Source organism: Amblyraja radiata, chromosome 4 (assembly GCF_010909765.2).
Source record: "Amblyraja radiata isolate CabotCenter1 chromosome 4, sAmbRad1.1.pri, whole genome shotgun sequence".
NCBI lineage: Eukaryota > Metazoa > Chordata > Chondrichthyes > Rajiformes > Rajidae > Amblyraja > Amblyraja radiata.
In genome coordinates, this window is record NC_045959.1 from 63,818,694 (window position 1) to 63,831,513 (window position 12,820).

The 12,820-nt window shown below is 44.2% G+C and overlaps 1 protein-coding gene across 1 annotated transcript in view; it reads left to right on the top strand.

The window, feature by feature from the left end:
- Window positions 1–12,820, top strand: part of kcnk9 (potassium two pore domain channel subfamily K member 9) — a 78,108-nt gene that overhangs the window by 1,576 nt on the left and 63,712 nt on the right. The window lies entirely within an intron of this gene.

Sequence of the window (12,820 nt, forward strand, 5' to 3'; positions counted from 1 at the left end):
TGACGTGCTGTGTTAAGGGAGGGTGGGGGGTAAACATACAAAATGGGAGGATATTCAATGAGGTGCGCAACATAGTTTTTAACTAATACGAACGTGGCAGTTTGTAGGAAACGACTGAGACTTTAAAAACTTCCATCAGTTGCCGATAGGCATGCATGAGAAAGATATTAAGCATGAAGGATTGTGTTTTCAGTTAAACTGGGTTTTTTTGGGGGGTGGGAGGGGGGGGGGAGGGGGGGGGGGAAGTAGAGAAGATCATTGTTATTGGCGACGTTTGCCAATACGTTGTCCTGCAATGGGGAAACAAGTGCTACCACTGCAGCAAAAGAGGTAGATGTGCTTGGCGCTGCAGTAAAGTGGCACCAGCCGCCGAGGTTCATCAACTCTTCATTTTCTTGCGAAGTGAAGAGAACCAAACAACAATGATGTAATTTTGCTAAAAATGCGCAACAGTGGGAAAGGGAGAGATAAATCATCCAGGTTCTCATGCTAAGCACGAAGGGGGTCCTAACTTCTGCGAGGTAGTCAGCTGATTTGCAACATAAATCCGTAAACTCGCCCGGGAGTGGAGTTAATTTGACCACGTGCCAATGCCAACCACACCTTGCATTGCACTCACTGCCGGCTGCTTTACACTACACACACCCTTGGCCACCAAGAACATCCATATCAATGTCTCCCCTCCCATATATTTCAGACAACAGTCCTGAAAGCGCCGTGACATTTTTTGCCTTCGAGCTACAACTTGTTGTCTTAAATATTTATAACTCCTAGAATGTTTTGGGGGTGACATTTAAAGGTGAAATCACTATGTGATTTCCAGCTGACAAAGTCCCGCTGCAATCTGTTTTAAAAAAAACGGTGCCGGCTGCAGTTTGTGAGCTTCTTCTCATTTCAAAGTGTCAGCGTTGACATTTCCAATACGCCTTCCCGTCACTCGATCCAGGGCACTTTTCCTGATTTAACCGCTTTAAATGTTTCCACCAACGCTGCTTATCTAATTACCGACAAGTGCAGGATCAGAAGCGCGTTTGAGGTAGGATCACAACAGAGTGAGGATCAGAACTCGCTGTGGGACACCCACATATACTCAAGAGGAGATATATTACAAGAGGTTCCCCAGTCGCGAGTCAACGCAGCCGGGAATACACCCACCCTGAGGATTAGATGCCTGTAATAGCCATACAGCATTGCCCCCTATTTGTATATCAAAAATACAATGCAGTCGATATTTTTCAAATCTATTATACACCTACATGCCAGCACTATGCGCGATGCAGAGCTCGCTCTCTCTCACATTCAAGGTGAAGAAGCGAGTCCGTTTCAGAAATCGGTTTCATAGAAATTACTGAGTTTTAAAAGTCCCATCCCGACAAAAAAAAGTCGGGACACAATAAGAAGGATTGTCATCACCTAGATTAGGGTCGTTAACTCAAGTGGTTGAGTTAAATGATTACAGGAAAATCTTTTGGTTTCAAAGTTAATGGAAGTGAACGGTAGCGCCCCCGTTAGGGATTCACAATATCACACTCACTGCTCTTTTTAATTGAACTTTGGTTACATATGAAGTTAACTAAAGTTAAAGAAACTTTGATTTCCATGTGTGTGACACGCTTCCCTCTTAAAGTAAAACCTTGCAACTGTCGGGGTTTTGTTATTCATCTCTAATCTCAGATTCATAGCTAATTCGACATATCTCGTCCTCCACACGATATATTAACATTGGAGAAGACGAAGGAATGGAGATAAGGGGAGTTCTATTAAAAGACGAGCACATGATGCATCCGCGAAAACACGTATTGCAGTATTAAACTCGGCAGAAAGATAATTGTACTTCCTCTAAAGCAATGTACTGCATTCGCTGTCCAACATGCGGTCTCCTCTGCATTGGAGAAAACAACAGTACATTGGCTGACTGCTCTGTAGCACGCCTCTGTTCAGTCCGCAACTGTGAGACTGAACCTGCCTCTTCAGCTACATAGCATGCTGACTTCACTGGCTTTAAAGCCTACACTATTCCAAAGAAGACCATCATAAGAAAGCGGAAGAAAATCTCATCCCTTGACTATCACAGCTCTCTTTCGACTCAATATTGAATTGCTCAGATTCCGATAACTTACCTTTCCAATTCATATCAGAATTGGCCATTGCCAATGAAGGGTCCTCAACGTGTAACATCACCCCTCCCTCCACAGACGGCCATGCTACATTTTCTGTTTCATTTCAGATTTCCAGCATCGGCAGTAATGTATCTCTCATAGATCCAGATCAGATCTTCTTTTCCCCTTCGTTTTTTACTCGCCCGATTCTAGATACTCTTGCCCAGAGTAGGATCGTGAACCAGAGGACATGGGTTTAAGGTGAGGGGGGAAAGACTTAATATGAAACCGAGGGGTAACATTTTCTTGCAAAGGTAGTAGGTGCGCGGAACAAGCTGCCAGAGGAGGTAGTTGAGACGTGGACTATTGCAACGTTTAAGAAACATTTAGACAGATGTATGGATGGGCAGTTTAGAGGGATAAGGGCCAAATGCAAGCAGGTGGGACGAGTGTAGACGGGACATATTGGCCGATGTGGGCAAGTTGGGCGAAGGACTCAATACATCTCCGGAGAGGTGAGCTGGGATTAACAAGCTTTCGCCATACTTTCGCACTCAGTGGTACCACTAATTGCGTCACTCTGAACCAGGATTTTGAACCTGGTCCTCTCCCCATTCAATACACCAGATACAACTATTGAGTAAAATGGGCGCAATTAGCCAGTGACAAACCACAGATCCAGGATAACCATTCCGTTGCAGTTTTCTTACGGAGAGAGATACCTTTGCAAACAAGAGGGAAGAGAATGTATACATGGATCATTAAGGCCATTGGAGGGGGGGGGGGGGGGGAGGGGGGGGCACCACGTTTCATTAGTGTATAATGTGCGGAGTAACTTATTTTACACAGAATGGATCGCGTTGCCAGGGTTCGTGGTTGAAGCAGATACGGCATAGGCATTTAAGAGGCTTTGTGTAGGCATATGGATATGCAGGGAATAGAGGGATATGGATTGTTCGCAGGCAGATAAGAGATGTTTTTAGCATCATGTTCGGCACGCACATAGTGGGCCGAAGGGCCTGCTCTTGTGCTATACCTGTACTATGTTCTACACACACGCACACACACACACCGTCGTTGTAAGAAGCATCTCTGAAAATCTGTGTGAAGTAATCGGTGTAGTTCTTAATCGGGAGATTATTTGGAAGTTAGAGAATCATCTTGCATTAATTTTGTAATGGATATCTTACAAAGTCGTGGAATAAAACGTTAGTGGGCGGCAATAAATATTAATTTGGTGAAATTCGCCATGGTGGCGATAAGGTGATAGCGGCGTGCATCTCCTCATGGGGAGATCGCAGGGTACAGGGGGAGGAGAAGCGAGCCTCTAATTGGTTCAACCTTTGGCGCCTACATAGATAATACAGATTATATTATTCTTAATTCAGTTGTTAAAATGCTTTTGGGGGGAGGGGGGGGGGGCAGCAGAGTGTCGCAGCGGTAGAGTTGCTGCCTCACAACGCCAAAGACTCAGGTTCGATCCTGACTACGTGCTTTGTGTACGGAGTCTGCATGTTCTCCCTATGACCGCGTGGGTTTTCTCCGGGTGCTCCTGTTTCCCCCCACACTTCAAAGCCGAACAGTTTGCAGTTTGGCGTCTGTAAACTGTAAATTGTCCATAGTGCTAGTGTACGGGGTGATCGCTGGTCGGTGCCGACTCGGTGGTCCAAAGGGCCTGTTTCCACGACGTATTATCTAAAGTCTACAAGCAAATACGACCCAGTATTTGGAATGCTGGTCTTGAACCTGTATCATCCGCAGTAAATGGCTTTAACAGGGGCTGGCAAACCAGAATCTGTGCCAAACTTGACGACTAAAAACTTCTTGTCCTTCCCCATATCTCTCAGCATCTTTACATTTTCCGGCAAAACAGGTTGAGTTTAAAAAGTGAACAAGCTTATAGATTGAGTTTATTTCCAAAACCGTACCTCTGATAGATACAACGTGCTGGAATAACTCAGCAGGTCAGGCAGCATCTGTGGAGAAAAAGGATATGTGATGGTCCGGACCTTTCTTCAGACTCCTGGCTCAGGAGAAGGGTCTCGACCTGCAGCATCACCCATTCCTTCGCTCCAGTGATGCTGCCTGTCCCCCCTGAGTTACTCCAGCACTTTGATAAACCTACACCTACAGTTCTTTGTTTGTAGTACCCACTGCCGCTGTTGTACACATAACTTGCAGACAAGGCAAAGTTTTCCGTAACTTATCACAGTATAGCAACATAAGTTAATTATTTAAAGACAAACTAGTAAGAGTCCTGCATGGTATGACTAAAAGACCCAGGTCCAGGTATGTGGAATATGGTTTTCAGTCGATGCCACTCCAGAGTGGTTTACGAGCCTAATCCTTGACAGTGCCTTCAGAAGACTCTGGTTGTCGTTACACCTTGGATCAGATCTTCCATTCCCTTATTGTTGATTAGCTTCTTGTGGTAAAACACGAAGTGCTGGGAGAACTCAGTGAGTCGGGCAACATGTGTGGAGGAAATGGACAGGCGATAAGTAACCTGGATAAGTTACGGCAAAGATGGGCACCAAATGCTGAAGTAACTTAGCCGGACAGGCAGCATCTCTGGGGAGAAGGAATGAGTGACGTTTCAGGCTGGGACCATTCCTCACATTCAGTCTGGTCCCTCTCTAGGTTGTTTCCCTCGGGAACGGGGCGAGGGAAATCCTGCAACTAAATCATAAAACACACAGCGGGCAAGTAGAACCCCCGCAGTCAGTCAAGAACTTCACATTCCACAACCACGAACGTGTAGGATCTCCCACCTGATAAGTGAACCGTGTCTCTCTCAACAGTCGCTGCCCGACCCGCTGAGCGTTTTCCAATACTTTGGTTTTGATTTCCAACATCTACAGCCTTCCATCACCATTTTGCAACCCCTTTGCCGTTTCCCCTATCCTTTCATTCCCCTTCCCCTACACTTCCTCAGTTCAGTTCAGTTTAGTTTATTGTCACTTATACCGAGATACAGTGAAAAACTTTTTGTTGCATGCTAACCAGTCAGCAGAAAGACATTACATTAGCGAAGTAGGTTTCGCAACATACGAGGAATTTGATTTGCCATACAGTCATACCAATAAAGAGCAACAAGACACCCAAATATATTTTTGAACATGAACATCCACCACAGCTACTTCACCACTGTGATGGAATGTAAAAAAAAGTTCAATCTCTTCCCTTCTTTATTCTCCCACGGCCCTGCGGTGCGTCGCAAAGTCAATCTCGAGCAAGGCCGCCAACTCCATGATGTTAGGCCGCAGAGCGACCGGAGATACGATCCGGAAAACAATCTAATCTCTGCAAAAATGTTTCTCCCGACCACCCCCTCCTTCCCCCACATAAAACAAACCAGTGAACATTAACACATACTTTTAAAACACACTAAAAATAACAAAAGAAAAGAAAAGACAGACAGACCGTTGGCGAGGCTGCCATGCTGACGGCGCTACCCGGTGGATTATTGGGCCATGTACAGTGTATAAATACATGATAAGGGGATAATGTTTAATGTAAGGTTAAGCCAGCAAAATCCGGTCAAGGAAAGTCCGAGGGACATCGAAGAGGTAGACAGTAGTTCAGCAGTGCTCTCTGGTCGTGGTATCAGTTGCCTGATAACATCTGGTTCATCTTCTTTGCATCTTTTTTTATACAATTTCAGTTACATTCGTCTTCTCAAATGTATGGTCCCACTCAGCCTGCTCGCCTCTCCCCCTTGCTCCGTTTTACTCTCGTCCTCTCTCCAAATCGAGTCACAACCCCGGTGATTTTTTTTTCTGCTGCGTCTTGTTTGTTCGGCACTACTTGCTTCAAATGCAGATTAAAAATCAATGTATTTACATTCTGTAACCCCCCCCCCCCCCCTCCTTAACGACCTCTCGTCCACCCCTCACGCTGCTCATTGAAGACGTTTCATCGCCGCGCAGGTAACAGTGAGGTTGTTTGATCTCAAGACCTGGAAACCCATTCTCACAAGCCCTGGAGAAAGCATTCTCCACAAAGCGTCAAATCGCACAAAGATCTGCTGGAGCTTGGAAGTTTTTCCATTTTTTGCGGTCTGAAAGTTTAAATATTAACTAGTTGAAAGCATCCTCTGCACCACAGTTTTACTTACCTTAACTCATAGTTCAAAGCGGGAGACGGCCAAGTGTTCCCATCGAAGGCTCGGTGTTAATTTATTTACTTTTATACATTGGGAACGGCAAATGCAAGCATAAACACACACACACAGCTGCGTCACATTTAACACACCAGTGCACAGTTCTTCCTTAGGTGAGAAACCCGACTGGAGTGGACTTCATCCACACGTACTCACTCAAAGCCCTTTGCTTTTCTCCACCCCCTCCCCTTTCCTTTCCCCCTCTCCCTTCCCCTTCATCACCCCCCCTCCCTTCTTCCCATTTCCCCTCTCCCAACTCCCCTCCCATTCCCCCCTCCAGTTCCTCCCTTCTGATTCCCCCTCCCAACCCCCTACCCCCCCTCCCCTTTCCCCTCCCTTCCCATCCACCCTCCCCTTTCGCCCCTTTCCTCACCCTTCCCCTTTTCCCTCTCCCCCTCCCCTTTTCCCTCTCTCCCTTCATCCTTTCCTCTCCTCCTTCCTCCTTCCACTTCCCCCTCAGTCATCACCCATGACTTCCATACATATAAACATTATTCTTCAATTTACTATGTAATTGTGTGGCTGGTTGCCAGATTTTGCTGATAACATCCTTCTCAATAAACAAAAGTCTTATTTTAGATCAGAGAGGATGGGCATAACTGGGAAGCTTTATTGTTGAGCGCCAATTGGCCTATTTGCTACGTCACTACAGAGGACAGTTAATAATCAAGCTCTTCGGTGCGTTTGGAGTCACAGGCTGGCCTGACAGGTTGAGAATGGTAGATTTCCTTCCCTGGAGCTTATCAGTGAGCCTATTTTTTTATAGACAGCGTCTATCCTGGCTGTTTAATGTCTCGCATTACTGAAAGTGCCATTTCACTCTGAAGCTGTTGAATATTTGGATTTGAATTCTCATTTGAAACTCAAATCTCCAGGTAAATAACCCCCTGGACATTGGTTCAGTAACTTAACTGTTATGCTACCATACTGACGATGGATCAGAAGAAGGATCTCATTCCAAAATGTTACCTATCCATGTTCTGCAGAGATGCTGCCAGACCTACTGAGTTACTCCAGCACTTTGTCCCCCTTGTGTATTAATCATCATTTACCTACTGAATGCATTTCTTATATCAACTTGTCTTTGTAATGAGTTCATTCAGAATGTTTATTTCAATGATTATTCAAGCATTCTTCATAGTTAAGTGATAGGAGCAGAATTAGGTCATTCGGCCCATCACGTCTATTCAAACATGGCTGATCTATCTTTCTCTCTCAATCCCATTCTTCTGCCTTCTCCCCATAACCGCTGACACCCTTACTAATCAAGAATTCTATCTATATTAGTTGCACTTTACATTCAAATACCACCAAGACAAACAATGGTGGTTCTCTTAGAGATAGAAGATCTGCAGTGATTCCAATTGCTGACTCAATCATGTGCAGGATGAGGAAGACTGATTGATTTCTGTCACCTTTAGAAATGGGTGGATATTGAGGAAATATGAACAATCCCTTTTCTCAAAAAGATTATTGTCTTAATGTTACAGTTTTATTAGTATTAGTATTGGTATTAGCATTAGCATTAGTATTAGTATTTATTAGCATTTTTCATGCAACATCTTCTAATATCCTTGCTTTGAATTGAGGCGACCTCAGTGTGTATGATTGTTTATTCGGTATGTGAGAATTGCTGGGAATCCATGCTCCTTCCTCATACCAGGGAATCCTGATATTTGCCACCATTCCCTTTCTCCAGTACATTGAAAACTGGTCCTGTTTCCTGCACATGCAGAACTCATTGATTTTTATCACCTTTGCTAATAACTTACACCCCATTCTCAAATTTAGTTGGACCATTTATGACTCTTCTCTTTCTAGTTTTATTTTGCCTCCATCTCATGAGACAAACTATCCACCAACATTCACTATTAACCCTCTGACTCTCACAGCTACCGAGATGATACTTTTTCTGGGCCCATTAACTCATTTTTCTGGGTCCCATTCACCCACTACCAACATATTTCCTACCAACACACTTCACCTCCTGACTTTCCCCATCTGATTCTGGTTCCATCTGCCCTTCACCTCTCCTCTAATAGTTCCCATTAGATTCCTGCATTGGTAGCCTTGGCATTTTTGTTGATCACCCACCTAGCTGTCTTCAACTTCAGCCTTCGCCCCTTCCCCTGACCTGGCTTCATCAGCCTTTCTTTAGTCTGCCTTCATCTACTTACTCCTGTCTCCTCCCCCCTCCCCTTTCCACTTGACTTGCTTATCATCATCCACCCTTCCTCAGTCCCTCAGTCCACCCACTGGCCCTGGTGTCACCACCTCCCCTCTCCTCTTTATACTGGTTATCCTCCCTCTCCACCTGTGGTTCTGGTACAAGGTTTCAATCTAAACCATCACAAATTCCTCCCTTCACTCCCCCCTCCAAAGATGCTGCTTGACCCAAAATGGAAAAACAAGAGACTGCAGATAATAGATAATAGACAATAGAAAATAGGTGCAGGAGTAGGCCATTTGGCCCTTTAAGCCAGCACCGCCATTCAATGTGATCGTGGCTGATCATCCCCAATCAGTACCCGGTTCCTGCCTTCTCCCCATATCCCCTGACTCTGCTATCTTTAAGAGCCCTATCTACCTCTCTCTAGTAAGTATCCAGAGAACTGCCCTCTGAGGCAGAGAATTCCACAGACTCACAAATCTCTGCGAGAATAAGTGTTTCCTCATCTCCATTCTAAATGGCTTACCCCTTATTCTTAAACAGTGGCACCTGGTTCTGGACTCCCCCAACATCGGGAACATGTTTCCTGCCTCTCGCGTGTCCAAACCCATAATAATCTTATATGTTTCAATAAGATACCCTCTCATCCTTCTAAATTCCAGTGTATACAAGCCCAGCCGCTCCAATCTCTCAGCATATGACAGTCCCGCCATCGTGGGAATTAACCTTGTAAACCTACGCTGCACTCCCTCAATAGCAAGAATGTCCTTCCTCAAATTAGGGGATGAAAACTGCACACAATACTCCAGGTGTGGTCTCACTAGGGCCCTGTACAATTGCAGAAGGACCTCTTTGCTCCTATACTCAACTCCTCTTGTTAGAAGAAGCCCAACATGCCATTCGCTTTCTTTACTGCCTTCTGTACCTGCATGCTTACTTTAATTGACTGATGAACAAGGACCCCCCAGATCCCATTGTACTTTCCCTTTTTCCAATTTGACACCATTTAGATAATAATCTGCCGTCCTGTTTTTGCGACCTTGCTGGAGTCTGGATTTTTTTTTTAAACAGCTTCTCTGGAGAAAAGTAATAGGTGACGTGTTGGGTTGAGACCCTCATCAGAAGAAGGGTCTCGACCCCAAACTTCATCTATTCCTTTTCTCTAGAGATGCTGTTTGACCCGCTGAGTAACTCCAGCTTTTCATGTCTATCATCGGTTTAAACCAGCATCTGCACATAACTTTAGTGGAACTTTCTACAGAATGCATTGCAGCAACACAGACCTAAACCTTTGCACCTAGAAACACATTGGCAGCAGGTGCTTGGAAAGTCCATCATCTGCAATTTATTCTTCAAGTTACCCTCCATTCAGTCTTGCAATTATATTGCCATTGATTTATCACTACTGGGTCTAAATCCTGGAACAGCCTGCAGAATAATGTTGTTGGGTTGCCCTTAGCAGCAGGATTACGAAGCTTCAGGATGGAAACGCATGACTACTTTTACCTGGGCATTTAAAGATGGGCAATAAGTGGCAGCGTTGACAGTGGAGATGTAACAATAAAAAACAACTGCTCTAAGACAAAACACAGTATTCCCCTTAAAATTGGCAATTAGGAGTTACCTTTGGCATTGCAGTAAAGCCAAATGAAATTGTCGCAGGAGCATTCACTGCCAAGTTTTTCCCTGCTCTCTGTGACTGCATCCTCACATGTTCAGAAGGATAGGCTATTAAAAAAGAAAACATATCATGATTTTTATCTAAGTGTGCACAAGCAATGTTAACACTAAATTATGGTCAATTAAATTGTGCCAAGTGTAATTTTGTTTTGGAATGAAGGTATATCTTATGCATGAGCAGAAAATGATAATGGGTAATATCTGTTTAGCAAAGCTTTCACTTTCACTGGGGAAAATGATGATCATCTCCTTCACTGCAGGCTTTTGCCACGATAGCTCAACGCTCATGCCAAAAGGAACACTTCTTAAAACCAAGAGTACAAACTATTTATCAATTAACAAATTCAATGAAGAAAATGTATTATCATTCATGATTTGCAACATTTAACACATTGCTCTTTGCATTTAAATGAAAACATAATACTTACTGCAAATTTGTATTTTAATTTTATTTGGTATTTGAAATAGAATGAATTTAGAAAGCTGAACTCTTTACATAACAGATGAGTGTATGTGTGTTTTGACTTATGCATGCATAAAGTGAGAATGCAAATATTATATTTTTCTTTTCCATATTATTTGTTTTACAAGTTATGTTGAATTTGGACAATTCCATAAAATGCTGTTTACTTGTACAGAAATAGCATATAAGAACAGATGAGAATGGCTGCAAAGCCAAAAGATCATTATAATGTGGCCCTTTTTTTTTAGTTTAGTTTAGTTTCGAGATACAGGGGGAAACAGGCCCCTCTGGCCCACCGAGTCCATGCCGACCAGCGATCCCCGCACACTAACACTATCCTACACACACTAAGGACAATTTACATTTATAGCAAGCCAATTAACCTACAAACCTGTACGTCTTTGGAGTGTTGGAGGAAACCAGAGCACCCGGAGAAAACCCAAGCCGGTCACGGGGAGAACGTATGAACTCCATACAGACAGCACCCGTTGTTGGGATCGAACTTGGTTCTCCGGCGCTGCAAGCGCTGTAAGGCAGAAGCTCTACTGCTGTGCCACCGTGCCGCCCGTATTGCAGCCCTTTTGTATTTGAAAATATTACAGTATTATAATGAAGTACACACATACAGTATTTACATGGTGGAGTATGAAAGGAAACACAAAACAACAGCACAGTATTTAAACTGAAGGAAATCCACATTAGGCAGGAAATGGTGTTGGGTAGACTGATGCGATTGAAGGCTGATAAATTCCCAGGGCCTGATGGTCTGCATCCCAGGGTACTTAAGGAAGTGGCTCTAGAAATCGTGGATGCATTGGTGATCATTTTCCAATGATCTATAGATTCAGGATCAGTTCCTGTGGATTGGAGGGTAGCTAATGTTATCCCACTTTTTAAGATGGGAGAGAGAAAACAGGGAATTATAGACCAGGTAGCCTGACATCGGTGGTGGGGAAGATGCTGGAGTCAATCATAAAAGATGAAATAGCGGCACATTTGGATAGCAGTAACAGGATCGGTCCGAGTCAGCATGGATTTACGAAGTGGAAATCATGCTTGACTAATCTTCTGGAATTTTTTGAGGATGTAACTAGGAAAACAGACAAGGGAGAGCCAGTGGATGTAGTGTACCTGGACTTTCAGAAAGCATTTGATAAGGTCTCACATTGGAGATTAGTGGGCAAAATTAAGGCACATGGTATTGGGTGTAGAGTGCTGACATGGATAGAAAATTGGTTGGCAGACAGGAAACAAAGAGTAGGGATTAACGGGTCTCTTTCAGAATGGTAGGCTCGGTGCTGGGACCGCAGCTATTTACAATATCCACCAATGATTTAGATGAAGGGATTACAAGTAACATTAACATATTTGCAGATGACACAAAGCTGGATGGCAGTGTGAACTGTGAGGAGGATGCTATGAGAATGCAGGGTGACTTGGACAGGTTGGGTGAGTGGGCAGATGCATGGCAGATGCAGTTTAATGTGGATAAATGTGAGGTTATCCACTTTGGTAGCAAAAACAGGAAGGCAGATTATTATCTAAATGGTGTCAAGTAGGGAAAAGGGGAAGTACAATGGGATCTGGGGGTCCTTGTCAACAGTCAATGAAAGTAAGCATGCAGGTGCAGCAGGCAGTGAAGAAAGCGAATGGCATTTGGCCTTCATTACAAGAGGAGTTGAGTATAGGAGCAAAGAGGTCCTTCTGCAGTTGTACAGGGCCCTAGTGAGACCACACCTGGAGTATTGTGTGCAGTTTTGGTCCCCTAATTTGGGGAAGGACATTCTTGCTATTGAGGGAGTGCAGCGTAGGTTCACAAGGTTAATTCCCAGGATGGCAGGACTGTCATATGCTGAGAGAATGGAGTGGCTGGGCTTGTATACCCTGGAGTTTAGAAGGATGAGAGAGAAGGAGGGAGACATATAAGATTATTAAGGGTTGGACACACTAGAGGCAGGAAACATGTTCCCGATGTTGGAGGGAGTCCAGAACCAGGAGCCACATTTTAAGAATAAGGAGTAAGCCATTTAGAACGGAGATGATGAAACTCTTTTTCACACAGAGAGTTGTGAGTCTGTGGAATTCTCTGCCTCAGAGGGCAGTGGAGGCCAGTTCTTTGGTTACTTTCAAGAGAGAGCTAGATAGAGTTCTTAAAGATAGCAGAGTCAGGGGAAATGGGGAGAAGGCAGAAACGGGATACTGATTGGGGATGATCAGCCATGATCAAATTGAATGGCGGTGCTGGC